Consider the following 27,327-nt stretch of genomic DNA (forward strand, 5'->3'; position numbering starts at 1 on the left):
AGGAATAAAGAACCAAAAATGAGTACATGTACAATTCGTAAAAAATAGAGAGTTAGTGTTCATTATGACCTGAAGTGACACGACGAATAACAAATAGCTTTGGATATAACAACTTTGACATACGCCGCCAGTGCGCAATACGGTGTGTATATGTGGCGTGGAAAATGAATGGTTTGCTTATTTCCCCCACTGCCTTTATCCTAAACAACCCTTTCTGTAGGATATATTAGTGCCAAAGATCTTAATTACTTTTCAGTTCCCATGTCAATGAGATCATTGTGACTGACTCGTTTGAAGTCATCGGCAATAATTGTATTGATGATGGTGATAATAAAGACAATAACCGATACTCCTGGGTACAAACATTTATGGCTGAGATCAGTCTGTTTTTACATGTATTATTTTTGGCACAAATGCGCAGTCAGAAAAGTGTCAACAACACTAAAAAGGTGAAGGTCACTGCGGTGACACTACAATATTGTATGTACTTTTGTGTTTTAAGTCTGAATAGGTTTGATGATGTTACGTTGGCGTATTTTTGTCCAAGGATATTCTCAATCAAGCTTGCAATGTACATGTAATATCAGTAATGTGCATTGACACGCGAAGTTCAACAACCTCTGAGTTCGAAGATGTACTTTCATTGTTGCTGTAAATGTTTGTATTAGAGCACCCCGTGTTGTTTCAACGTGAACAATTCGTTTGTTGTTGCTGTTGTTGCTCATTCATGTATTTTGAAGGTCTTAATTGTTTCGTTTGTCCAGTTTTGTTTTGAAAGAGATACAATTTTTCAGTCTCTCTCAGTCATTTCTGGAAAAATACATCGTCACCGATATAGGCATAGGCACATGAAAGCGATGATAGGGAAAAGAAGGGGTGAGGGTTGGAGGGGGGGTAAACAAAACTGGAGAAGGATGGAATGGGACTCTTTTAATGCTTGTTTCAGTTTTTAAGAGCAAACTATGACAATTCAACTACCCCTTCCTTTCCAGACTCACGATTTTTATTCTTTCCTCAAATCAGGCTGATTTGCCTGACTGAGACACATTCGTTCACTTGATGACGTGACGTCAAAGACACACGATTTTAATCTTAGGGGAAACTCAGTGAATCTAAGATGGCGGCGCCCATGTCCGGTAACTTGACTTGGGAAAATAACTGTAGCCAAGCTAAACTTTCCGAATTCGTACATTTTGTCTGCAAATTTGTTGCTAGGATTTACTTCCTAAGGCAAATTTGCCGACCTAGCCGTAAAAGTTTTCGAGCACTTTTCGTCAATTTTAGGCACTTCCCAGTTGGCGTCACCCGTGTCCTCGACTCAGTATGACTCAACAGGCATGGAAATTCCAAAATAGAAAAAACTCTGAAAATACACCAAGGTCCAGGGGCCGCCTAGGCCCCGGTGGGGTACAGGGGCAGAGCCCCGTTGAGGGGACCAGGGGGGCGAAGCCTCCCGGAAGGAGAACAAATTTTAGCATTTTAGACCAATATTTTGATACTTCTTGTGTAAGCAAATAATGAATAGAGAGACAATAGTACACATATAATTTAATTCATCTTTTTTTTTTGCCGCGGACAATGTTTTATTTTCTCTAGAACGTAATTTCCCATGCCTGCTCAAGTTCGATAATCGGCCAGCCAAAAGGACCGCTACAGTTTGCCGATTAGAAATACGTTTTGGCGTTACGCCGACTTACCCGCGCCAAAAAGACATAATTGGTTTTTAGTGTAAAATGCATTCCCTGGACTTCAAAATAAGTTCGTTTATTATTTCGGGTGCGGTTAATGCTAATGTCAGCTGCCCGTTATATAAACTTGTCATACACACGGATGCAACAGCTGCCTTCACCAAAGCAAGCAATACAAGGCAAAGTAATTTGCGATGATCTACTCTTATGACACTCAGGGGGGTCACATTGTTATCGTAGTGTGACTAGTTTGAGTGCCAATACAGTTCAGAGACATCCTGCTTGCTGCCGCGTGAGCAGTAAAGTAAATTTTAAGGGGCTTATTGTCCGTCAGGTCTTAATTGCCTATATTGGACATGAATTGGTTTATACGATTCGAGTTTTACGCCCTCACGGCTTTTTGATGTTTGCGTGTTTAGGTGGTATCAGCCATCTGCACTTATGGTAGAATGACCAAGATCTTTAACGTGCCATTGTGGTGACACGGGGGTGGGAGATGGATACCGTCTCTGGGTCTGCACATAAAGTTGACCCGTGTCCGTCCCGGCCCGGATTCGAACCAGCGACCTCTCGATCACAAGTCCAGTGCTCTACCACCTGAGCTACCCGGGCGTGAGCAGAGAAATGTTTTCCCTCTTTAGCTTCACTGCGCTGGCTGCAAAATCTCTCACGCGGAGGTGTTTTCAGACAGGCCAGACACATGTTGTACCGGAGGTGAATAACGGTTAGGCATACTTCAGTGTTATCTACAGCACCATGGTTTATGTCCAAACTGAGTTATCGCCTGCCTATTTCAGCTTGACAAGTGTTCTGTTTCGTGAAATTTGTTTTCAGTGACTGGCAGTGTTAGCTCATCATTTGCTGTGTGTGTGCGATTGTGTGTGTGTGTGTGTGTGTGTGTGTGTGGTATGTATGCGTGTGTGTGTGTGTGTGGTATGTATGCATGTGTGTGTGTGTGTGTGTGTGTATGCGGGCGTGCGTGTGTCTCAGTCTCTCTCTCTCTCTCTCTCTTTCTGTGTGTTATGTGTATAAACGGGTATGATATTATCTTATGGTTCTTTGTTCTTTTCTTTGATAGGTTTGGTCACACATAATGATGTGGTTTGATTCTTCCCAGTGCGGCATTGATAGCAGCAGCATGAATCGCGCTACCCGTGTCGTGTGTGCGTATTCAAATTACAGTCGAACCTGTCTAAAGAGACCACCCAAGGGACTGAGAAAAAGTGGTCTCTTTAGACAGGTGGTCTCTTTAGACAGTTGATTTATATAGTCGTAAAAACCGTCAAGGATCCTTTGGGGTGGTCTTAATGGGCAGGTGGTCCTTATGGACAGGTGGTCTCCAGGACAGGTTCGACTGTGTATGTAATCACAGAGCCAGCCGCACTCAAGTTTTTGCAGAATGACCGAGGTCTTTTACGTGCATCGCCGGTGATACTGGTTTGGAACATGAATACCATCTGTGAATCATCACATACAGTTGACCCGTTTCCGTCCTGGCCTGGATTCAGACTGTGACCCGAGGACCACAAGTTCACTTCTCTCGACTGACCCCCTATAAACAATGATACCAATGTATGTGATATCTTAACCGTCGATCTTGACTGCCACTCGTTGTATGCATAGGATATGCATGTATGTATGTATGCCTTGATTCTTTGTACATCGCAGTTGACTAGTTTGACGATTTCTTTGTATGATATAATATATTCATGCTTATGCGGTTGCTGCTTTAATTAACACATTAACACAAACACCGTCACACACACACACACGCGCACACGCACACACGCGCACACGCACACTGACACACACACACACACACACACATACACACACACACATGTACACACACACACGCACACACACACACACACACATGTACACACACACTACACACACACACACACACACACACACACACACACACACACACACACACAAACGCGTGTACGCAAACACACACCGACACCCGCAAGCACGTACCGACACAAAAACACTGCTGCCAAAGAAAAGTTATGCTTTTCGTTTGCATCAGAATGCAATCACTGATTTCCAGGACGCCCACACCGAACTGTCTTTGGGTATTCTTGTATATATATATATATATATATATATATATATATCCCATGACCTCCCTTCTTTGTCTCTGTTACTTCAGTATGGGTATATATGTTGTATTTTTATAGCTCAATAAATACATCATGGACTCAAAAAAATATATGATAGTGCAGATTCCGATTTGGGCGAAGAACTACTTTGCTCCCGACCTTTGACCTCGCGCCGAACAATGTGACACATTTGTATGAAGTTCCAAAATCGTATTGCACGGCTCAGAAAACCATATCAGTTGCACGCAAAAATGAATCTCAGAACTGATCTGATGTATGAGATGCAATAAGCAAACGTTTCTTTCATTATGAAAGCAATGCAGGTGGGAAAAAACGAACATTCAACTTACAAGATAACCAGATGCTAGCGAACCAAAACAAAAACACGAGTACCCTCCCCTTGCTTCGTTAGCAGACGACTTTTGAGAATCTGTCAGACCGTCCTTACCTGGCACGGTTGGGCTTCGCTATCATCAGCTGTTTCACGTGTTTTGCGAGCAAGTCTACTCTTTTGCCTGGCTCTGCAGTAAGTCCACATTGGCGATGAAGGTATCTAAGAACTTAACATGTGTGTATTTTTCCGTAATCCAGTCATATTCTTTCAAAATGCAATCAAGCGGCGGTGACAGACTTGGGTCCTGTTTTCCTCGCACCCATACCAGTTTAGGTTCATGCAAACACACTCGCAAAACATGTAGATACATTTCAAATAGGGAGCAAATGGTTAAATCTACATATGTGTTCCCTAAAATTTGCTTCTCTGTCAATAAGACTAATTGTATAATAATGCGTTCGAAAAAAACAACGTGGAATCGATTCTGAATCGAGTCGAGTAAGCCAAATGGGGGCCAAACCGGTTTCCCCGTTCCGCCGACCTGAAACGCAAAAGAATTGTGCGCTTCAACTAAATGGATTTCTATACGACTTCATTACTTTCTTGCAACTTATGAACCTTTACTTAAAGCTTTTAAACGGTCTGAAAGTAGTGTTACCGCGTACTTATAGATGCACTCATTCGTTTTATTTTTTCAGCGACGGTCACTTAGTTTAAGGTTGCAAAAAGGCCAAGTCTCGCTGAAAACACTGTTTCACACTCCACAGATCGCAACAGTGCCGCTAGTAGTCTACACTTTGTGTTTGATGGTAGAATGGGATATACAGATTACAACACTCGTGGTTTTTTATATGGCTTGTATTTCAGTCAAGACCCAGCGGGAATATCAATCGAGAGCCACTCGCCAAAGGCTCGTGTCTCCCGATGATATTCATCCGCTGGGTCTTGACTGAAATACAAGCCATATAAAAAACCACTCGTGTTGTAACCTATACATATATATATATATATATATATATATATATATATATATATATACTAAACAACGTGTTACGATTTTGCTATCATTTTTCAACATAAGCCCGTAGTAATCATGCATCAGCTGTTATACTTAAATGACCTTTTCTTTGCAATTATGTTTTGGACTCTTTTGTGCTTTTGACAATTTAAAGAGAAGCAAATATACAGCAGGGATACTTTTATTACCGGCTGTTGTCGAGCTAATGCTTTGCACCCTCGTCATGTGCTATAACTGCCTTGAATTTTCATTTGACAGGAGCCTCAAAGGGTCCATTACAGTAAGAAAGGACTTTTAATTTTCTTGCCAAATGTCTTCTTTCTTTCACTTAGAATTCTCCAGATAAGAAATACTCCTTAATAAGAAAGCCTCGGTTGTAAGAAATGAGTTTTTCTTTACCTTGACACGCCTTTATCCATATTTAACAGAAAATAACCGCTGAATGACGCAGGGGAGAGAACTAAAGACGGAAAATTTCGCCGCGCGGGTCGGTGCAATGCCGGAAATATATTTTTTATACGCTCTGATGAATTTGTATTGTGTAATCATATGCATGTCATGAAAGTAGACAGATTGAAAGGTGCAAAACTGCTAACAACGGAAAATGGCTGTATAAGTCCCATCACCCTTTCAGTGGCGCCCTTCGCCTTAAAACGATGCATATATACCTGTACTACAGGTTGACACAAAAAACGGTCATGTGGTGGTGTCCTTGATCTTTCTTTATTTGGTGTTTAACGTCGTTTTCAACCACGAAGGTTATATCGCGACGGGGTGTCCTTGATGATATCGGTCGTCCAGAGTGTGATTGTCTGTTAGTGTCTTTACCATTGAGGTTACGCACAGTCCCATGGGTTCTGAACTTGTTGACCCATCTGTAGATCATTGAATGGACAGGAAATTCACGACATCCGAAGCGTTCTTTGAATGCGATTGAGCTGCATGGATTGACTTCAGCCGAAAATATGCCTCAACTATAAATGTCTTTTCCTCCGTAGGCACGTTTCATGATATTGAGGATTGCAGTTTCCCCCTCACACACAATATTCCAAAATAATAAATAGTCAAACAGGGGCCAAAAAACAGTTTGCACCAAGAGTTCAACTTTTTATCTATCCAAAACAGTAAAAAAAATTATATGAACATTCGTATTTCCAAGATGATTGGCGTTCCAAGACACTATATCCTAAAACCCCCAAAACATGCTTTTACAACTTCAGTGCATAATAACTGCCCAAAGGTGCTGTTTAAAGCAACCATTGATAATAATTTTTAACATACTCCTTGAACACATTAAGAAAAATGGTTAACTTGCAAATAAAGGGACAGCATTGATCAGAACAATGGTAAGATAAAGGACGCTACTTATATTTAGTACATTTTTTATCTTTATCGTTTCCTGTAGACCTCAGAAGTTCTAGCCAGCTTAAGAAATCATTCTAAAATCGAAAAACAAACATCTATACATTTTCTACGCAAAGTAGATTGATACTTGACACAGTCACACAGACATACGTGGGCTATGGGGCAACCCTACCCCCTAAATTTGAAAACGGGGTCAATTTCTTAACTGCATGCATTTAGCAAAACAATCCCTAATTTCTTCTTTTTTTTCACAAATGAACTTATGACTTTAGAAAAGCATTCAAAAATGCATATATAGAACGCTTTTTCTTTGGTCCCAATTCAAGGGGGTGTGCTATTCTCAGGTAACACTGTGAACGCTCAAATGAGACTTGGTCACATGTCAAAAAAAGTAATCCCCCCCTGTTGTTCATGGTTGGTTGGTGGGATTTTTTTATCTGAGCCATTGGCAAGCATGAAATGTCATCAACATTAGGAAAGACATAGTATCTCCCATTGTCTTTTGCGCGCAAACACTTCACACAGATCTCCTCTCGATCTGGCCCATCGGGGAAATGGGTTGACTTGGGGATGATCACCGCCCTGTATTTCTCCACCTTTCCATCCATGCTGACAAAGTCAGCGGTCACAAAGTCCCCAACTTGAATGTCTCACTGTGGGACAAAGAGCCTGGTTTTCACGACTGGCACCACATGGTTGGCTGACCACGCGGCATCCAGTGGCGTGTTGTGGGTAGACGTCCATTGGACATAAATTGGGAACGACGTCGCTGGATCATCTGGTTTGCATACTTTGTTCATGTACAACATTTAGTCAAGCTGTCGAACTAACAGAATGAAACTGAACTCACTGCATTTTTACAACAAGAGCGTATACTCCTAGCATCGTCAGTTCACCGCTCGATGCAAAGGCAGTGAAATTGACAAGAAGAGCGGGGTAGTAGTTGCGCTGAGAAGGATAGCACGCTTTTCTTTATCTCAATTCTTTTTAACTTTCTGAGCGTGTTTTTAATCCAAACATATCACATCTATATGTTTTTGGAATCAGGAACCCACAAGGAATAAGATGAAATTGTTTTTAAATCGATTTCGGAAATTTTGTTTTAATAATAATTTTTATATTTTTAATTTTCAGAGCTTGTTTTTAATCCGAATATAACATATTTATATGTTTTTGGAATCAGAAAATGATGAAGAATAAGATGAACGTAAATTTGTATCGTTTTAAAAACAAATTATTTTTTTTTACAATTTTCAGGTTTTTAATAATTTTTAAGCCACCAAATTGAAATGCAATACCGAAGTCCGGCCTTCGTCAGAGATTGTTTGGCCAAAATTTCAATCAATTTGATTGAAAAATGAGGGTGTGACAGTGCCGCCTCAACTTTTACAAAAAGCCGGATATGACGTCATCAAAGGTATTTATCGAAATAAATAAAAAAAAATATCCGGGGATATCATTCCCGGGAACTCTCATGTCAAATTTCATAAAGATCGGTCCAGTAGTTTGGTCTGAATCGCTCTACACACACACACACACACGCACAGACAGACACACACACATACACTGCACGACCTTCGTCTCGATTCCCCCTCTACGTTAAAACATTTAGTCAAAACTTGACTAAATGTAAAAAAAAATTTAAAAAAATTAAAAAAATGGGATAGCGGCGAAACGGGATTGCGCCAAAATGGGATGCGGTAGTAAGATGACGCTTGGCTTGTGAAATGTCGCCAAAATGGGACGGCGGCAAAACGGGATTGCACGTAAATGGGATATTGCGCGAATTATAAACGAAGGAGTAGGCCCTAAGTTTCTCGTACGAGATGTTTACTGGGAGTAAATATTTGGGGAGTAAAAATTTAGTTCCTTGTGGAGTTCTTTTTTCGTACAAGATTTTTACGGGAAGTTTACTCCGGAGTCAATTTTTCCTGGAGTAAAAATTTCGTGTTACACCGGTTCATGACCGTTGTGGTAACGAGCGCACATTGCTGTCTCCATATTGTGTTCCTACGAATCGAAAGTACGATCGCCAAGCCCTTCAATCTGTCATTGAAGGCAACGTTCGATATTTCTGTCTGTCAGCGTCGCCAACGTTCGACAGATTGTACTACTGTTACTCACAAACTTTCAATTTACACAATGAAATGCCAATAACATGCAAACACAACAATGGCAGACGAAGGGAAAACCTACTAGCGATTGAAATTATGCAAACGAACTCACAAATCCCTCACTTTCCGAATGCAAACGCTGCAAATCCGTATGGGTGCGTCGCTGTGTCGAACGTTGGGTTGACGAACGTTGCTGACAGACGCAACAAAACTTGATCAAAAGGCACGAAAAACGATTAAATGTTTTACTCACTGGGTATCGCATTCCTCTTTTTATATTTAGTCAAGTTTTGACTAAATATTTTAACATCGAGGGGGAATCAAAACGAGGGTATGGTGTATGTGCGTCTGTCTGTCTGTGTGTGTGTGTAGAGCGATTCAGACTAAACTACTGGACCGATCTTTATGAAATTTGACATGAGAGTTCCTGGGTATGAAATCCCCGAACGTTTTTTTCATTTTTTTGATAAATGTCTTTGATGACGTCATATCCGGCTTTTCGTGAAAGTTGAGGCGGCACTGTCACGCCCTCATTTTTCAACCAAATTGGTTGAAATTTTGGTCAAGTAATCTTCGACGAAGCCCGGGGTTCGGTATTGCATTTCAGCTTGGTGGCTTAAAAATTAATTAATGACTTTGGTCATTAAAAATCTGAAAATTGTAAAAAAAAATAAAAATTTATAAAACGATCCAAATTTACGTTTATCTTATTCTCCATCATTTGCTGATTCCAAAAACATATAAATATGTTATATTCGGATTAAAAACAAGCTCTGAAAATTAAATATATAAAAATTATTATCAAATTTTTTTTTTAGAAATCGTTTTAAAAACACTTTCATCTTATTCCTTGTCGGTTCCTGATTCCAAAAACATATAGATATGATATGTTTGGATTAAAAACACGCTCAGAAAGTTAAAACGAAGAGAGGTACAGAAAAGCGTGCTATGCAGCATAGCGTAACCACTACCCCGCTCTTCTTGTCAATTTCACTGCCTATGCCGTGAGCGGTGGACCACGAGTATACGGTCTTGCTGCGTTGCATTGCGTTCAGTTTCATTCTGTGAGTTCGACAGCTACTTGACTAAATATTGTATTTTCGCCTTACGCGACTTGTTCTTCCTGCAGACGATATGAAGCGGTTGAAACGTCGTTTCCGATGAAAGGCTCGGTTATTTCCGTTAAAAACGAAGTTTGCCGAACGTGTGATTCTGTCTACAGACACCGGTCGGATCACAACAAAAATGTTCATTCTTTGCGATTTTGTGATACTGTTGATGATACACCTGCTTTCCAGTGAAGAACATCAATAAAATGATGTTCACAAGCAAGAATAACAGACAAAAGCACGCGATGTGTAAAATTAGGCTTTGCTTTTCAAACAAAGCACGTGTTTTTTTTACTGACAGACACTTTCGGTTGCGATTGAAAATTTTTCCAGAAACGGTTTTATGCTCCCATTTGATATTTTTTCCCTATTTTATCTAGTCAGAGACTAACCTTGTGTATTAATTGAATTAATAACCCCATTATCATAATTTTGTGTGTTATTTTCGTGTCCGCTTGAATCACACTTTGAGATGGGGTCATGTGACAGAAGGAAATGGTGTCTGTCAGGATTCACACGTTCGCTTCGAAAAACTCGCTCAAATAATTGCTCAAACACAAACATTTTAGCTTTTATTTATTTTTTTGTATTGCAAATACCATACTTACTCATGCCAAGCAGAAAAAATGATGAAAATCAACACAGTAAGCAAGTCATTTGAAGGCAAAGTTTACACACATCAAAGAGTCTGATTACCGTGAAACCTGCCCGTAGTTCATGCCATCTCGAAGCTCAAATTTGGTACACTCATAGAACATTGGTTTCACTTGGTAAATCTGAAAAATTAAAAGAATTGATTAATTATTTCAAAAGTTATTCAAGTTTAGGTGATGACCGGTTTTTTTTGCCCCCTGGTCCAAGTGTGCCTGCAGCGCCGGGGAGCTCATATAGAGCACATTTTTGTGCGCCAGTGAAACAAAGAGTTTTTGTAGTACAGACTTGACACTTTGGGGATGTCTGCTACATAGGCTTGACCTAATGTGGCTGAAGTTTTGTGTTGATTTCAATAAAATTTCTGAAGTTATTCGACTTTTGGTGATGACCGTTTTTTGTGTGTCACCCTGTACTTGCACATCAATGACCTTATTGATGCGGCATTCCACGGTGTTGAAGCCTCCATACTTGGCGCAGTGTCCAGGGCTGTCACTCCGTCCGTCACCAGCCAGTATTAGCTTCCCGTCCATGGTTGACAGGTGCTCTAGTAGCTCAACCTGCGCAGCCGTCTGCCAGACAGCTATGATGGTGGGTTGCAGGTACATTCGCATCCTGGACTCAGATAAAATGAGTTACTTCCCTTCGGGTCTCATTTATTCCAGACAGGATGCCTTTGTTTTCCTTCTCTGGAGAGGAAATCGTTTTTATTTTTTTTTTAAACATATTTAAAGCTTTTCGTAATGTGTTATTGATATAAGCAGAATCGCGATCGTCGATAATGATTTTTCATGGTGTTGCGTAATTTTTAAATTACAAAGGAATTGTTATGTAAGACAGTTTTAAGCGAGCTATCTTTTGCGGATGTATTTACTGTGCAAACAACTCTAAATATGGCAAAAGTGTCACGTGATAATTAACTTTGTCACGGGATCATAACAAAATGGCTACGGAGCGGACGATACTTTTTACGTAACCAGTTGGGAGTGATGCAACCATATCACGGTCTCCTTCCCACAGCAGTCTCAAAATTTCGACTTGTTTTGACCTTAGAACGATGTCTTTATCATAACTGTGAAGAACAGAACGGAGATCACTGTCGAAGTCGGCCATTCTACAATCACGTTCGTCTGTCGTCTTTTATCAGAAACATTAGCGAAAAACATATGGGAGATAACTCTGTATTCTTGTTTTGATAGATTTCGGCTTTTAGCCACTTTCTTTTCCTGTACTTCGCGTAGCAATTATCCATCCTGTCAGAGAGACACGAGCGATAGCGTGGACCGATGATTATCAGAATGGGTACATTCGCTGATGCTTGTAGAACGTTGTTCGGCTATTCCTTGCAACGTTCATCACGGTTGGATAACTGTTCCGCACCATATTCGTGTGGAGCGACGTGTTCCGGTTGTAGATAGTCGCTATTTCTTCACTTGCTCTGGATCGCGCGCGAATGTACGTTGGTCAGTCAGACCCGTCTCACAATATCTGGCGCAACACGTCACAGAATGGCTATTTGTTTGTTTGTTTGTTTGCTTAGGCCTAAAAAAAAAAAATAGGTGTGGTTACGGTAACCCGACCTACCCTATTTTTAGGGGCCGACGCTATAACTTTTTATTACATTTGTTAACAAAAATTGTTTTAAAAAAAACGAGTGCAGAAAACGCAATGAAAGCGAAAGCGCTCGAGTCGTACACTTATTTCCCTGACAAAGTAGGTTTAATTTGTACACATTAGAAAAAAAGTTTAAAAAAAAAAGTCACGTGATCGCCTACCTTCCTACCCTATTTGTTTGTGGCTATGTTACCTTAACCACACCTATTTTTTGTTGTTGGCCTTAACGCCCAGCCGACCACGAAGGGCCATATCAGGGCGGCAGAATGGCTAGACTACATTGAAATGTGATTAAAAAAAATTAAAAAAAAGTATGTCCTTGGGTCTAGATTGTCAACAAGCATGCTTTGGATGTGACGAAAATGCCTGTTTTTGACACGTTTTGGTGTTTTCGTCGTAAATCAAGTTGTGTAGACCACAGAGATTGTCATGTGGCGTGAGACCAATGCTGGAAATATGTTTTCATTGTACCAAAAGCGATCAGTAAAGTTTAGACTAGCTTGTAATTTGATTATTTGATTTAGACCATGTTCCGGTGTGGAGCCTTTTTGTCAGCGAAGATTCAAAAGACGTTCCGGTTGTGCACAAAGCGGCAATACAGATAAAATAAGGCTTATCTTGTCAGTGTCAGTGGTGCAGGCGAAAGAAAATGGCATTATGAGAACGTTCACATGTTCTTTAGTAGCTCTGATGATAATAATTACAAGATACAGAGGAAAACATTTTGGTTCCAGTAGGTGTACACATAACCACCAAATTGTTCCGGATGGGATTATTCCGCACAATTTGTTCCAGTTTGGATCAACTATTTATGAATTTACTGGCGGCCTTAAAACCGTACATTTAGACAAAATTATAAACAAAATATACAAATACAACCAATCTTATTCATATATACAATTGGATGTGAGTGTGTGTTTGTGCGTGTGTGGATATGTGTGTGTGTGTGTGTGTGTATACATATATATATGTGTGTGTGTGTGTGTGTGTGTGTGTACCAGTGTTTGTGTGTGTGTGTGGTCACCATACCTCAGGGATGGGAAGAGGCAGGAACAAGATAGTGTGCATGCACACTGGCTAGGAGCCAAAAATGTGCACCTGGGTTTTGGTTCCTTGATTCCTTTTTGTTTCCTTTCTCCGAATGCGAACCTCTTCTTTATTGAATTCACTTCCGTGTCAATTCATTCAACCTTGTATGCCATTAAAGGACATCTGCTTGGCTATTTTGCACACTTTTTGGATCAAAGATTTCTTTTACAGGGGTCATGTGACCGCCGCCAAAATAAGGGTACTACCAAAATCGACCCGATAAAAACGTAAGGTATCAATTACAAATCGACAAAAATTCAGGAAATAGGCACAACTTGGCAACGTTTACATAAGAGGAGAAAGCAAAATTAATTATCAATGCAGATCAGGTTGTTTTGTTTCGCTATTTGACATATTTCTTGTGTTATGTCATTTCTACTGATGCAGGTGTGTATCGCTTGAGCGGTAAAAAATAAGAAAAAAATTGGGGGGGGGGGGGGAGGTTTTGTGTCAATGTTGAGGGGTACGATGGCAAAAAGCCCTTTATTTCAGCAAGGACCCAGTGCACCCCGTATATTCAGATCGAGCGCTGTTGATAAAAGAAGACATTCAGATTGCGAACACCTTGCTTAAAAAAAACCATTTTGTTGTTACTTTCATTATTATTTCTTCTAAAATGTGCTGGTCAAGATTCCCCGCGTGCAATGTTCCAACACTCATGGCTGGTCCAAGTGGTATTCGCCTTTCAACGCAGGCACCACTGTATATACAGTTATACCGCCGTTTCAAATGCTTTGCAACAAATGTAGCCCAAGCAAAACATGTGTCCGTACCCCTTCTTTCATTAAAACACAGCTTGGGCCCTTGTTGATCTTAATCAACCAATTTTCTTGTGCAACAAGTTAAACTGGCTTCGCGTTCGATTATTCACTGGCATAATAAAATACACTTACAAGCCGTACATGTTTATTGGTTTAACTGTTGAGTTAAGGTACAGTATTAAACACAATGTCAAAGAGGTTTTATGAGGGACATTTTGAAAAATTGTGTTTGTGCCTAGTTTTGGTTTCGTAAACCGGGATCTGCCAACAGGCCTCTCTTGATTGGATTATTCTCAACCCCCTAGCTGTTAATGTTTTTAGTTATAAAACATACCTTGGCATTATGTCAACTCTTTTTGCATTTTAATGACATCTGATAAAATATATCCATCTGGATCAGGCTTAGACTCAGAAAGACTTGTATTTCGGCGACAGCACGATGACTGATCATGCTGAACTCAGGTCAAAATGAGTTCGGCTCATTCTCTCCCTGACAGGATGCCTTGAGTTTCCTTGTCTGGTACCGATTTTTTTTTTTTAACATATTTAGAGCTTTTTGTAATGTATTATTGATATAAACAGATTCGCGATCGTCGATAATGATTTTTCATGGTGTTTTGTAATTTTTAAATTACAAAGGAATTGATATGTAAGACAGTTTCAAGCGAGCTATTTTTCGCGGCTGTATTTACTGTGCAAACAACTCTAAATATGGCAAAAGTGTCACGTGATAATCAACCGTTTGGTTTCGGCGCTCACTGGAGCAGACGATTTTTTCTGTAACCAGTTGACAGTGATGAAACCATATATTACGGTCTCCTTCCGGCAGCAGTCCCAAAATTTCGACTTGTTTTGACCTTAGAACGATGTCTTTATCATAACTGTGAAGAACAGAACGGAGATCACTGTCGAAGTCGGCCAATCTGCTATCATTTTCGTCTCGCGAACACTGATCACAAAATTAATTTAGATCAGTGCTCGCGAAAAACATATGGGAGATAACTCTGTATTCTTATTTTGATAGATTCGCGTAGGACTGTGGCGTACGGTCAGAGAGACAACTGGCAATAGCCGTGGAGCGATGATTATCAGAATGGATGACTGATGAGCGACTCAGTCACGTAGCGAGATATGCGTTTCGTAAGTGTCACGAGATTTTGTCGAAGTAATTCGATGCTAACCCTGCAGACTTATGTTTTGCCACACTTAAAACACATTAATTTTTGATGTTAATTGTTTGTTTCCATGTTGATGTGTTATGTACAATTAAAGCCCCCTTTTAAGACACCCCACCCCACCCCCAATTTAAAACGGGCCCCTTTAAGGCTTGCTTTTGTAGACTTTCTGTTCATACCCAGCCATCACAAGGAGTAAAATCAGGTCTGTAGAGTGTGTGAGGCAAAGATGAGATTATTTAGACTTTAAGGAATGGAGTTACGGCCCTTATTGTGTGGTGACTGGCATTGGCATGGAGGAGAAGGGAGGTCTGGGTTTCGCAGTTTAGTCGTTGACTGCTGAACTCGTGAGTAAGTTTGGGTAATAAAGTTTCTGCATAGTATGTGACAGTGAGAGTTCTGTTAGCAGACAGAATATCGGCAGCAACAGGACTTTGGTGATCGCAAAATACAGCGAATAGCACTGTTTCTGCTTTCTTCTTCTTCTTTCTTGGTATGGACTGGGTTCATCCGAACGTCTGTAGTCCAGCTTTGAAAACCTTGCAAACAAATTTGGTGCGTCACGTCATTGTGGTCCAATCGCGCTTTGTTTTTAGTGTTTTCTGGCAATAATATAGAAGGAAACCAAAGTCTCATTATCAGTGACTACATTCATCACAAGTTCAGGTCTACTTCGTTCAAAGCATTTGAGCGGATCGCCTGTTGCTTCTTCCGTTTCCCTGTCAGGTTATAAGGCATCCATTTTGCAGCAAACTTTTGAAACTGAAGGTCATTGTGTAGAATTCTGCGGACTGTTCTATATGAAAGTTTAAGTCAGGCATTTTATACTCGTATGTACACGTTTAATCTTAGTTTTGTAAGTTTTGATATAGCAGCTACATTCGTCTTGTTTGAAGAGTTCCCGGAAGTCTTTTTTGGCTATTCAGAGTTGTTCCTTTTTCCCCCAGTTTTGATTTCCGTTTTATTTTGTCAGATTGTAGAATATGAAGCAGCTTTGACTCATTGTAACTTTCTTCCCCTTTGTACAAATTTCCTTTGTGTCATTACCTAGCTACACTCTTGCACAGAAGTGGAGTTGTTCATGGTGCTTGACAAAAGACCCCGTTTTGAAGCATAACTCAAAAGTGACCTAGTATGATTCCTCGTCATTTATGACGTAGCAACATAATGACGTCATCTATGAAAGGTTAACCAGTTAAATGTTTGGCCATTCCAATGATATATTACCTAAGATGATCAGTTACCTGAAACAGTTATAAAAGCGTTTTGATAATTTTGGGGGGATCATACCTCCTACAAATCACTCGGTTTAATTGCACTAAAAATAAAAAATAAAGACCAAATGCTCTCCTTTTTGTGCTCAGCTTTCTCCAGTAACAACTGTGTTTACCTGAGTTAGAAAATAAAAGAATCTCACAAAGAAATTTGTTAAAATCTGCCAGTAACAAGTACACATGGAACCAAAGTGCAACAGACGTTACAAAACAGTGCCACGTCAGTGACGCACTTTGTGCACAACAAAATGGGGACAAACAAACACAAATCACATGGTTGGACTCCTCCATTGAAAAGCTAAGAAAACTCTAAAAAAAGAAATAAATACAAAAAGAATGTCATCGCGTGTGCTAGTTTTCACTGTTTTGTTGTCTGGATCGGAAGAAAGCGAAATTCACAAGAAAGATATATGAGGGATATGAACTTCTGTTGGGACCCTGGGATTTTTAAAGTATTGGGAGTCAAATTTTCGACAAACACCGGCAACATTCTGGAAATTAATTATGACGGAAAATTAAAAGAGATTAAAAGAATTTTAAACGATTGGAGCAGAAGACAGTTAACACCATTCGGTAGAATTATAATTTTGAAAACTTTGGTCCTTTCAAAATTGGTTTATTTATTAACTGTATTGCCAGACCCACCCGAAGACTTGTTACGAGAAGTGAATGCAGCCTTTTATTCCTTCCTGTGGAATGGTAAACCTGCAAAGATTCGGCGTAATGTCGTTTGCAGACCCTATTGCAATGGTAGTCTGAATATGATTGACATTTATACTTTTGTGGCATCATTAAAGATAAATTGGATTCGCAGATTAAAGATGTTTAAATTTGATGTAAAAAAGCTTATTTTTGATATGATACCTGGAATGAAAGACATATTTAAAGTGGGTGCCGAGTATGTAAATGTGTTAATGAAACGATGTGGTAACAGTTTTTGGAAGGATGTTTTGAAACATTATAAGAAATGCTGTTCCTTAAGCGAGGTAATTAATGTGAATGATTTTGTTTCCGAATGTATACATTACAATTTGAACATTATACAAGACCACGGTACAATAGTAAATAAGGAATGGATTGAAAATGATGAAGTGTTTGTCCATCAGTTGATACATTTAAATAATAATAATAATAATAATAATAATAATAATAATAATAATAATAATAATAATAATAATAATAATAAATAACTTTTCTATAGCGCGAGTCCCATCAATTGGCTCCAGGCGCTTAATGGAAATGGAAATGTCTTTACCTTTGACGAATTTAGGTTAAATTTTCCTTTTGTTCAAACTATTATTCTATGAGGGAGTGATTAAGTCCTTACGAAAATATCAGAGAAAAGTACAAATTGATTCGTTGAATGGTTTTCAGATCAGGGATTATAAACCCTGGCAGATTATTGGTAGAGGCAAACAGGCAATTAAAGAAGTTTTTTTTAAATCAAAATTTGATGATAACCCTGCAGGCATGAACAGATGGAATATGTATTTTTACAACCTGAACTGGAAACAGATTTTTGATAAGTATTTTAAAACAACTAAGGACACACAGTTAAGATGGTTCCAGACCAGATGCTTCATCGCATTCTTGGTGTTGCTAGCCGGTTATTTGTTCAAAAGATTCTTGACAGTCCCCTTTGTGCCTTTTGTAAAATTGAAAATGAAACAATGTCCGATATATTTTGGTACTGCCCGCTTAGTCGGAAATTTTGGACTGATTTGGAAGATTTGTTAAACAGAAGTGGTATTTACCCCTTAACAGCCCATGACAGCGCTAACAACCCCTCTGATACACAGGAATAGGACGAGCTGTCCAAGTTTCTCAACCCTTACGACCTGGCCCGGACTATGGACTTTCCCTATTGTCTTACGATTCAAGTGCTAGTTTTCATTGTTTTGGTTTCGAAAAATAGTCAAAGTTGCTAGAGAAGCTTTAAACTATCGTTTGATCTGTTTTTTAAATATCTAATGATAATACTTTTTGAGATATATTCGAAACATTTTCCACCCCAAAATGGTGCCACGTCAGTGACGTTTTGGGTATACAAACTTTTTCCGGCCCTGTTCTTTTTTTTCATCACGCCCAAAACCGTTATTTGTTTTGGGCGACGCAGCATTATTAGGTGTAATCAGCCACCTGCAGGTATGACAGAATAGATAGAGTAGAAAGGAAAGTAGTACAGAACAAGTTGAGGAAAGATATTTTGGAAGCGAAGAGACAGTACAAAGAGAAAGTAGAGTCACAGTTTGAATCAGGTAGCTTAGCAGACGCATGGAAAGGACTTAAAACTTTGTCAGGACAGGCCAAATCAAAATCCAGTAGCGATGGCATGCCGATGAAAGAACAGGTTGGATTTTCTGAGAAATTAAACGAGTTCTATTGTAGATTCGAGAGGCCGTCCAAGAAACACCTGGCGACGCGACCTGGAGGCCGACACCAGAAAGATGGGCTACACCTGGAGTCAGATAGAAAAGATGGCCCAGGACAGAGGACTCTGGAGAGCTGTTGTTGGCGGCCCATACCCTGACAGGAGTGACGGGCATTGAGGTGAGGATTGTAGATTCGAGAAAGATGATTTGAAGGATGATTTAGACAGCGTGACTTCCCAGCTTAAGGTAGATATGGCAGGTGATGAGGAGGACTTTGAAATTCAAGGCAAGACTGTTGAGAAGGTTTTTAGCAAGTTGAATGTAAAGAAAGCAGTTGGTCCTGATAACATCGGTGGACGTGTTTTGAGATCATGTGCCTGTCAGTTGTCCGTTGTTTTTAGCCGTTTGTTTAGTTGGTCTCTGAAAGATTGCACTGTGCCTAGACTCTGGAAAAACCCTACGATCTGCCCTGTCCCCAAGAACAACAAGCCCAAAACCCTGAATGACTATCGCCCTGTAGCTCTCACCTCTATTGTTATGAAGTGCTTTGAACGCATTGTCCTCTTTAGACTGCTCCATCAGGTCAAGCCCCATCAGGATCCCTTCCAGTTTGCATACAAGCAGAACAGATGCACAGATGACGCCACACTCACACTCTTACACAACGCATACACACACTTAGAAAAACCTGGCTCTTTTGTACGCATTCTTTTCATAGACTTCTCTTCTGCCTTCAACACTATCCAACCCTGCCTCATGGCCCGGAAACTTCTCCTCTACATCGTGACTCCAAGGCTTATCCTGTGGATTATCAACTTTCTCGTTAACAGAACCCAGTCAGTCCGCTTTCAGACAGCTCTCTCTTCCCTTAGGTCCACCTCCATAGGCTCTCCACTGGGTACAGTTATCTCCCCTGTGTTGTTCACACTCTACACTAACGACTGCAGTGGCACTGACTCCACCCTTCTTATCAAATATTCAGATGATACAGCGCTAGAAGATCTCTCCAATAGTGACGCAACTTACTTTGCAGAAGTAGAACGTTTCAACGCCTGGTGTAAAGACAACTTTTTAGACCTAAATGTGACAAAGACCAAAGAACTTCTGATAGACTTTAGAAGAAACCCTGCCCCTGTCCCTGACCTGATGATTGATGGTGTGACTGTTGAGCGTGTGACTGAATATAAGTATCTTGGCACAGTTATCGATGATAAGCTGTCCTTCAATGCAAACACCACCCTCATACACAAAAAATGTCAGTCACGCATCTACTGCCTTCAGAAACTTAGGAAGTTGAATGTGAACTCTTCTATCCTTCAAACTTTCTACCGCTCTTTCATCGAGTCTGTCATCACTTTTGGTTTTGTGTCCTGGTATGGAGGTCTGAGTGTGAAGAACAGGAATGTCTTAGTGCGAATGGTGAATGTCAGTAGCAAGGTGATTGGCAGGCAGCAAGCAAGTGTGGAGTCCCTGTATGAAAAGCGTGTGGTGAGAAAGAGTAGGCGGATAGCTTCAGATAGGTCCCATGTCCTATCCCACCTCTATGAACTCCTTCCCTCGCACAAAGCTAGGACACTCAGGCTGCAAAACAGCTTCATCCCCAAATCCATCACCCTTAGCAACATGTAAACACATCCACATACCCGACTCAGCCCCTCTTCTGCCAGTGCAATCAGTAGTAATGTACATGTATGTTTTGGTTTTATGTACAACCGTATATTTCCTGAGATATATTGTATGTTATGATATTTTGCAATGATGTTTAGCCATAGTTCGTTATACGCGTAGGTGTGCGAGAATATGTAAGCGCAGTGCTTTAAAGATGTCCATGTTATATAGTGCCATATGTTTTATGTAAAATCAATGTCTTGTTTGTATTATTGTTATGTACCACCCCTGAATTTCTCTATGAGATAATAAAGTATTCTTATTCTTATTCTTAACCTAGGTCTTTTACGTGCCACAGTGGTAACAGTGGTAACACGGCGTAGGAACATGGATACTGTCTCTGAGTCTGCACATAAAGGTGACCCGGCCGTGTCTTTCCCGGCCCGGATTCGAACCCGTTACCTGCGGATCACTCTGCCAACTCAGCTAACAGACCCCCGTATTCCTTATTCAGCGTATTCGTTGCGTGTGTTTGTGTTGGCGTGTATAATGAAGGATTATGTTGTATTAAAGAAAACTAATCTTCCGTATTTCCATACGGTCCCGTTAAGCCTAATAGGTTGAAGGGACATAAAAACCAGCAACCTGACTTTCGTAAGCTTACGAACCTCATGTCTATGGGTTTATGTAGAACGATGACGGCCCCTATTAGCCTAATACTATGAGAGGACATTAGGCTTTAACAACTTATACTTTCATAAGTTCATGAACCTCATATCTTTGTGTTTAACATTTATGTAGAACGATGACGGCCCGTGTTAGCCTAATACTTTGAGAGGACATTAGGCATTAACAACTTATACTTTCATAAGTCAGACTTTCTGTCTTAAACAATGGAAGGATATCACCTTTAATGGTAGTCGTTAGACTTTCTGTCTTTAACAATGGAAGAATATTACCTTTAAATGGTAGTCGTCAGACTTTCTGTCTTTAACAATGGAAGAATATCCCCTTTAAATTGTAGTCGTCAGACATTCTGTCTTTATCAATGGAAGGATATCACCTTTAAAGGGTAGTCGTCAGACTTTCTGTCTTTAACAATGGAAGGATATCACCTTTAATGGTAGTCGTCAGACTTTCTGCCTTTAACAATGGACGGATATCACCTTTAAATTGTAGTCGTCAGACTTTCTGTCTTTAACAATGGAAGGATATCACCTTTAATGGTAGTCGTTAGACTTCCTGTCTTTAACAATGGAAGAATATTACCTTTAAATGGTAGTAGTCAGACTTTCACAGTCTTTAACAATGGAAGGATATTACCTTTAAATGGTAGTCGTCAGACTTTCTGTCATTAACAATGGAAGGATATCACCTTTAATGGTAGTCGTTAGACTTCCTGTCTTTAACAATGGAAGAATATTACCTTTAAATGGTAGTAGTCAGACTTTCACAGTCTTTAACAATGGAAGGATATTACCTTTAAATGGTAGTCGTCAGACTTTCTGTCTTTAACAATGGAAGGATATCACCTTTAATGGTAGTCGTTAGACTTCCTGTCTTTAACAATGGAAGAATATTACCTTTAAATGGTAGTAGTCAGACTTTCACAGTCTTTAACAATGGAAGGATATTACCTTTAAATGGTAGTCGTCAGACTTTCTGTCATTAACAATGGAAGGATATCACCTTTAAATTGTAGTCGTCAGACTTTCTGTCTTTAACAATAGAAGAATATCCCCTTTAAATTGTAGTCGTCAGACATTCTGTCTTTATTAATGGAAGGATATCACCTTTAAATGGTAATCGTCAGACTGTCTGTCTTTAACAATAAAAGGATATCACCTTTAATGGTAGTCGTCAGACTTTCTGCCTTTAACAATGGAAGGATATCACCTTTAAATGGTAGTCGTCAGACTTTCTGTCTTTAACAATGGAAGGATATCACCTTTTAAGTGTATTTATGATAGTCATGAGACTTTGTGGCAGATATATAACAGACAGCTCAACTAACCGCGTATTCAGAGAAAACCGCCAACCGCTACAGCCAACGAGACATCAACCGCTACAGCCAACAAAAGAATGTTTCTTTAAATATTTGGTAAGTTTTTAATTACAATTGTAAGACAAGTCTTTTTCTGGTGTTGTTTTGTCCCAGCTAAGCTGGGAGGTATCCCACGAATGCTACTGACTTCGACTCAAGGCGTGTTCTTGTCGATAATAGGTGGATGTTGCCTATTATGGACCAATTTCCGTTTAATGATAATAATTAGTAATTTTTCTTGCAAAGAAGTTTCATTTCGTGTTTTGTGTTAAAAAGCCCCCTATGCTTCAAAATAACATAATACAACTTAGTGTGCAATCAGACTAATTCATTATGCTGCAGACTAAAGGTTCATTGTATACATATATATATATATATATACATATTTATAATGTATGTATATATACGTATTAACAATAAAACAATAATTATGACTTTAAAAAAAAGGCGAAATGATGACAGAATTGATTACGTGATAGAATGGACAAGCAAACGGAGATTTTTGTTATGGTTGATACGCTTAGTTTTCCTTTGTATGTATTGGAATTATCAGCATACTCCTGAACAGTTTATTTTCTATCAGTTCATTTGTGATGTTTTAGGAAAATCCCCACAGAGAATTTTGGAATATAACATGGTTCGTGCTGTTATTGTGAATGTTATTAATAAGATGATGCACGGAAAGGTAGAAATTGATTTGATGGATGTCCTCTCATATCGTGGAAAGAAAGTACAGACCCCACAACAGTTTAGAAAAGAATGAGTAAGTATGAAACTTGTTGAACCGTGTGCAATTGGCTTTTGGAGGAGGAAATTTAATTATGAAATTGATAAGAAAGATTGGTTGATTAGTTTTGAATCGGTTAAAGAGACAAGGTTACGCGTATTACAGTGAAAATTACTTCACAATATGTATCCCACAAATACTATGTTATGTAAAATGAAAGTTGTGGAGGACAATGTCTGTTCATATTGTAGTAATAGCGTTGATTATATAGAACACTTATTTTTCTTTTGTCCAGTGGTGATTGAGTTTTGGAAACAAATTGAATTTTATATTCGGGTACATTTGGATAAACAGATAAAGTCAACAGTGCACGAAATCATGTTTGGTGTTAAAAATCGAGAAATGCATGCAACTCTGTTGAAAGAATTAAATTGTATAACTTTGGTTGCTAAAATGTGCATAAGTATTTATAAGAAAACAAAGGCTTCAATGCCTCTTTTTGTTTTTTTCGAAAATCAATGGCAGGTCTGAAATGATAGTAAAGTAAGAATAAAAGAATAGATAACATGAAATAATATCAAATAGAGAAGAAACAAAAGAAAAGGAAAGTAAGGAATGCGTATGTTAAAGAATATGAATGTAAAATTAAGGACTGTTCATGTTTGTGCAAATAAATGATTATAAGTTGAAGTTGTATTTGTCTTTTTATTTATTTTTTTTAAAATAATTGATTGATTTATTGTCCAGAACATTTTTTAATTGTGTTTAAGATAGTAAAGTTTAGTCTTTTCCTATGCGAATCCTCATATCCCAGAAAAAAAAACTGATTCCCACCAACAACAACAAAAGTAGTCTGCATACAAACAAAATACACTATCGATGTATTTGCTGTCACGTCAACTAAATGCTTTGACATATATTTACGCGAGTTCCCTTTTCTATTGTTTCCCAGCCGAGACAAAAAGTTGGAGTGAGATGATGTATGCACGCCGTCTTGTTCTCTTTCTTCTCCTGGTTTGTATTGGAGGTATTAGCTGCACTTCCTTGTCTCTCCATTTCCATAGCAACAGCGAAACTTGTCATTATACGATTATGCTTTTCATTGTTGTCTTTGTGTTATGAGTAATACGATGTGGTGCCAAGAGACAAATTTCCGTATTAATTATGTACAATAAAAATACATTAAAATAGTCTTATCTTATCTTATCTCTTGTCAGTGAGGAGAAAAGCGACCACATGAATAACCAGTTATTCCATTCATTCAATACTAGACTAAATGGGTAAACGAGGGCGGGAGAGGAAGTTTGTCTGCCTAGATGATATCCCCAAACACATTTGTCCTTATTTTGATTAATGTTTTTGATGACGTCATATATCTGGCTGTTAGTGAAAATTGAGGCGGCACTGTGACACCCTAATTTTTCGATCAAATTGATTACGGTGGAGGTTAATTCAACTAATACCTACGAAAGTCACAGTTTTCAACTGCTTTGTGCGTCTTTGTTTCTTGACCAGTACTCTTAATTGTGGTACTGTTGTGTTCCTAAGACTCCGCACTTGCCTTTGATATAAGGCTCATTGTGTACAACTGCGTCAAACACGGTAGTCGCTAATGAATGAAGAAATAAGGCGTTTTTTTCGATTAAGGTACATACAGCGACTAATTGGAACCTGGATTATCTGCCAGAGGAAGTAGATATCAATAACAAATTAAGTATGGCGGCCATTTCCATTTTATGTTTTCCAAAATTGACAGATTGACTAAATGAATTATTTCTCGCTTCACGCTATTTAGTTTTGGTTAAAATTGCTCTGGATGTTCCAGAAAATATGTTGGTGCGAATCGAACAAGTTATCTAATTTTAGCATACGAAAACGTCATGTAAATACGCTATTTTCAGCCATATCGGAAAGACACCATACAGACATATAAATACAACAAACGTAAACCAGGGATTAGCGCATAACCACTTCATGTCCCAAATAGAAACTTATTCTGGGGACACAAATAGAAACTTACATACATACCAGGGATTAATACCATTTCCAAAATAGGTCCTGTGATTGTAAGTGTGTATCATAAAGTCTGTCCGAGTGATTTCTCTATTTTTGCACACTTGTTTCATCACAATCTGAAATTGTCACAGACAAAATATTAGCAAAATATGAGCGAATTTTATTTTGGGGCTCAATCGCTGTCTTATGTTTTTAATCTTCCTACTGCCGTGGCATCACATGTCAAAGATGACTCCCGATGGGAAAGGCCGTCTTCAATAAAGCTACGGCCATGCGTGAGTGATAAAAGGTGACCCATTGACCTCGCGCAAACTGTAACGTATTAACAAGATTCAAGTCAAGACGTAAGCATAAAACTCAAATGAAAACAGCTGAAAGGTTTTATCTCCTCTTTGGTTCCAGGGAGGAATCTGATTTTTTCCGACGACCGTGTGTACCATACTTCCAGGCGACTCAACACATTTGAAAAGCTGAATCGACACACCAGAGATATGCGTGAGTATAAGTGCGAACAAACAGTTAGACAAAAAGGCAAACACATAAACAGACAGAGTGAAAAATATGCACCCCCGAATATATGGGTGTGTAAAGTGTTGCAAAGCTGATCGCTTTTACTCTGAAGTTATTTTTTCTATTTACATCAGGGCTCCCCACACACGCCCCACCTAGTGCGTCCCGGGACCCCCACTTTCACTTTTTAGAGGGTCCATGGACCCCCATGGCAGAATTTCAGAGGGTCCTAAGGGTCCAAAAGCCGAAAGGTCCCAGTGTACTTATAAAACATGAATGGTATCTACGGTACGCACGAGTAAAGGAAATTTAGTGCGTCCCAGGACCCGCTCTTTTAAAGTCTAGTGCGTCCCGGGACCCCCTCCATACATTTCTACTACGTGTTTTCGGCTTCTAGTGCGTATAGGACGCAGGGACGCGCACTATGAGGAGCCCTGTACATGTTACTGCTTGTGTTTACTTTCTTGACTTGGTTTGTTTATTCTCTAAGCCATTTTGATATACTTTTATTGGATGTAACATTTTTTTTCATTTGACGTTTATTATTAGTGTAATCCCTCTGGTCGTAAAAAACACAACCACTTTGTGCTTATGCCATTACTCTCATAAAAATAAATGTCATTGTTGTTGTCATGGTCATGAATGGTGCAATGCTAAATGGTGCAATGTGACAAAACCAATGGAGCAATGTGTCGTAATCAATGGTGCAATGTAAATAATCAATGATGCAATGTGACGTATTCAACGGTGTAATGTGACGTATTAAATGGTGCAATGTGACTATTCCATGGTACAATGTGACGTGTTCAATTCCCATGCAATGTGACGATTTCAGTAATGCAATGTGACGTATTTAATTATGTATAATTGTGACGTCATCAATGGTGCAATGTGACGTAGTCGTGTGTCCGCAGGACATCCTGAACGGAACGAGGAAATGATGGAATTTTGGTGAGTTTTGTTGGCACACAGGTGTTAGTGACATCTCATTTGAGAAAAAAAATCCGACTGTCATTGATGTACTTTACACATAACTCGCGTTTTTGGCCGCTAATGCAATCGACACCTGCATTGGTAGGATTAGCATAGCACACGGAATGCGCAGGCTATAGCTAAACAAAACAACCTGTTCGGGGTAGATAATTCATTTTGCTTTCTTCTCACATGTAAATGTTGCAAAGTTTGCCTATTGTGATTTAGCGTTAAAATTTAATTAGGCCCTTCCGGTTTTGTCCAGTCGATCTACAGGGTACCCTTATTTGAGTGGCGCGTGATCCCTGTAAAATAAATCTTAAATCCAAAAAGTGATCCAGAGAGTCTAGTCAACAGCCCGAACTGGCATATAAAGTTTGAATGAAATGACAGGGGAATGCTTTTTTGGGGGGGTGCGAATTTTGTTGCAATAGTATTTTGGCGAAGTTTATATCACGTTCAGAATTGCACTAAAAGCATCCGCAATTCCCTAGCAGTCACTAGCGGGGGACACACACCAGCCAACCGACATGCATGCACGCACACATGCACGGATGTGTGCCAAACATGGAAGGTAGGTGGCACGTAACACAGACTGCTATAACTTCAGGAATGGGTGGTGAGCAGCCTGATTGCAGACGGCAGGAACGAGTCCAGAAATGGTGTGTGCGACATTTGAATGAGCACTCAACCACATCATCAATGTTAAATAAAGCGTTTCAAAAAGCGAAAACCGTGTGCCCCATGGACCTTGTGTGTGTGTGTGTGTGTGTGTGTG

General features: G+C 39.4%; 1 protein-coding gene and 1 long non-coding RNA gene across 3 annotated transcripts in view; one reads left to right on the forward strand and one right to left on the reverse strand.

The window, feature by feature from the left end:
* The window catches only part of LOC138964636 (uncharacterized), a 546,641-nt gene that overhangs the window by 422,993 nt on the left and 96,321 nt on the right, over positions 1–27,327 (reverse strand). The window lies entirely within an intron of this gene.
* On the forward strand, positions 22,253–27,282 carry LOC138964611 (uncharacterized). Its single transcript, XR_011455155.1, has 5 exons — positions 22,253–22,381; positions 24,004–24,078; positions 25,470–25,562; positions 26,492–26,528; positions 27,160–27,282. It is a non-coding gene; the product is annotated as an uncharacterized lncRNA (long non-coding RNA).

Source organism: Littorina saxatilis, linkage group LG1, assembly GCF_037325665.1.
Source record: "Littorina saxatilis isolate snail1 linkage group LG1, US_GU_Lsax_2.0, whole genome shotgun sequence".
NCBI classification, from domain to species: domain Eukaryota; kingdom Metazoa; phylum Mollusca; class Gastropoda; order Littorinimorpha; family Littorinidae; genus Littorina; species Littorina saxatilis.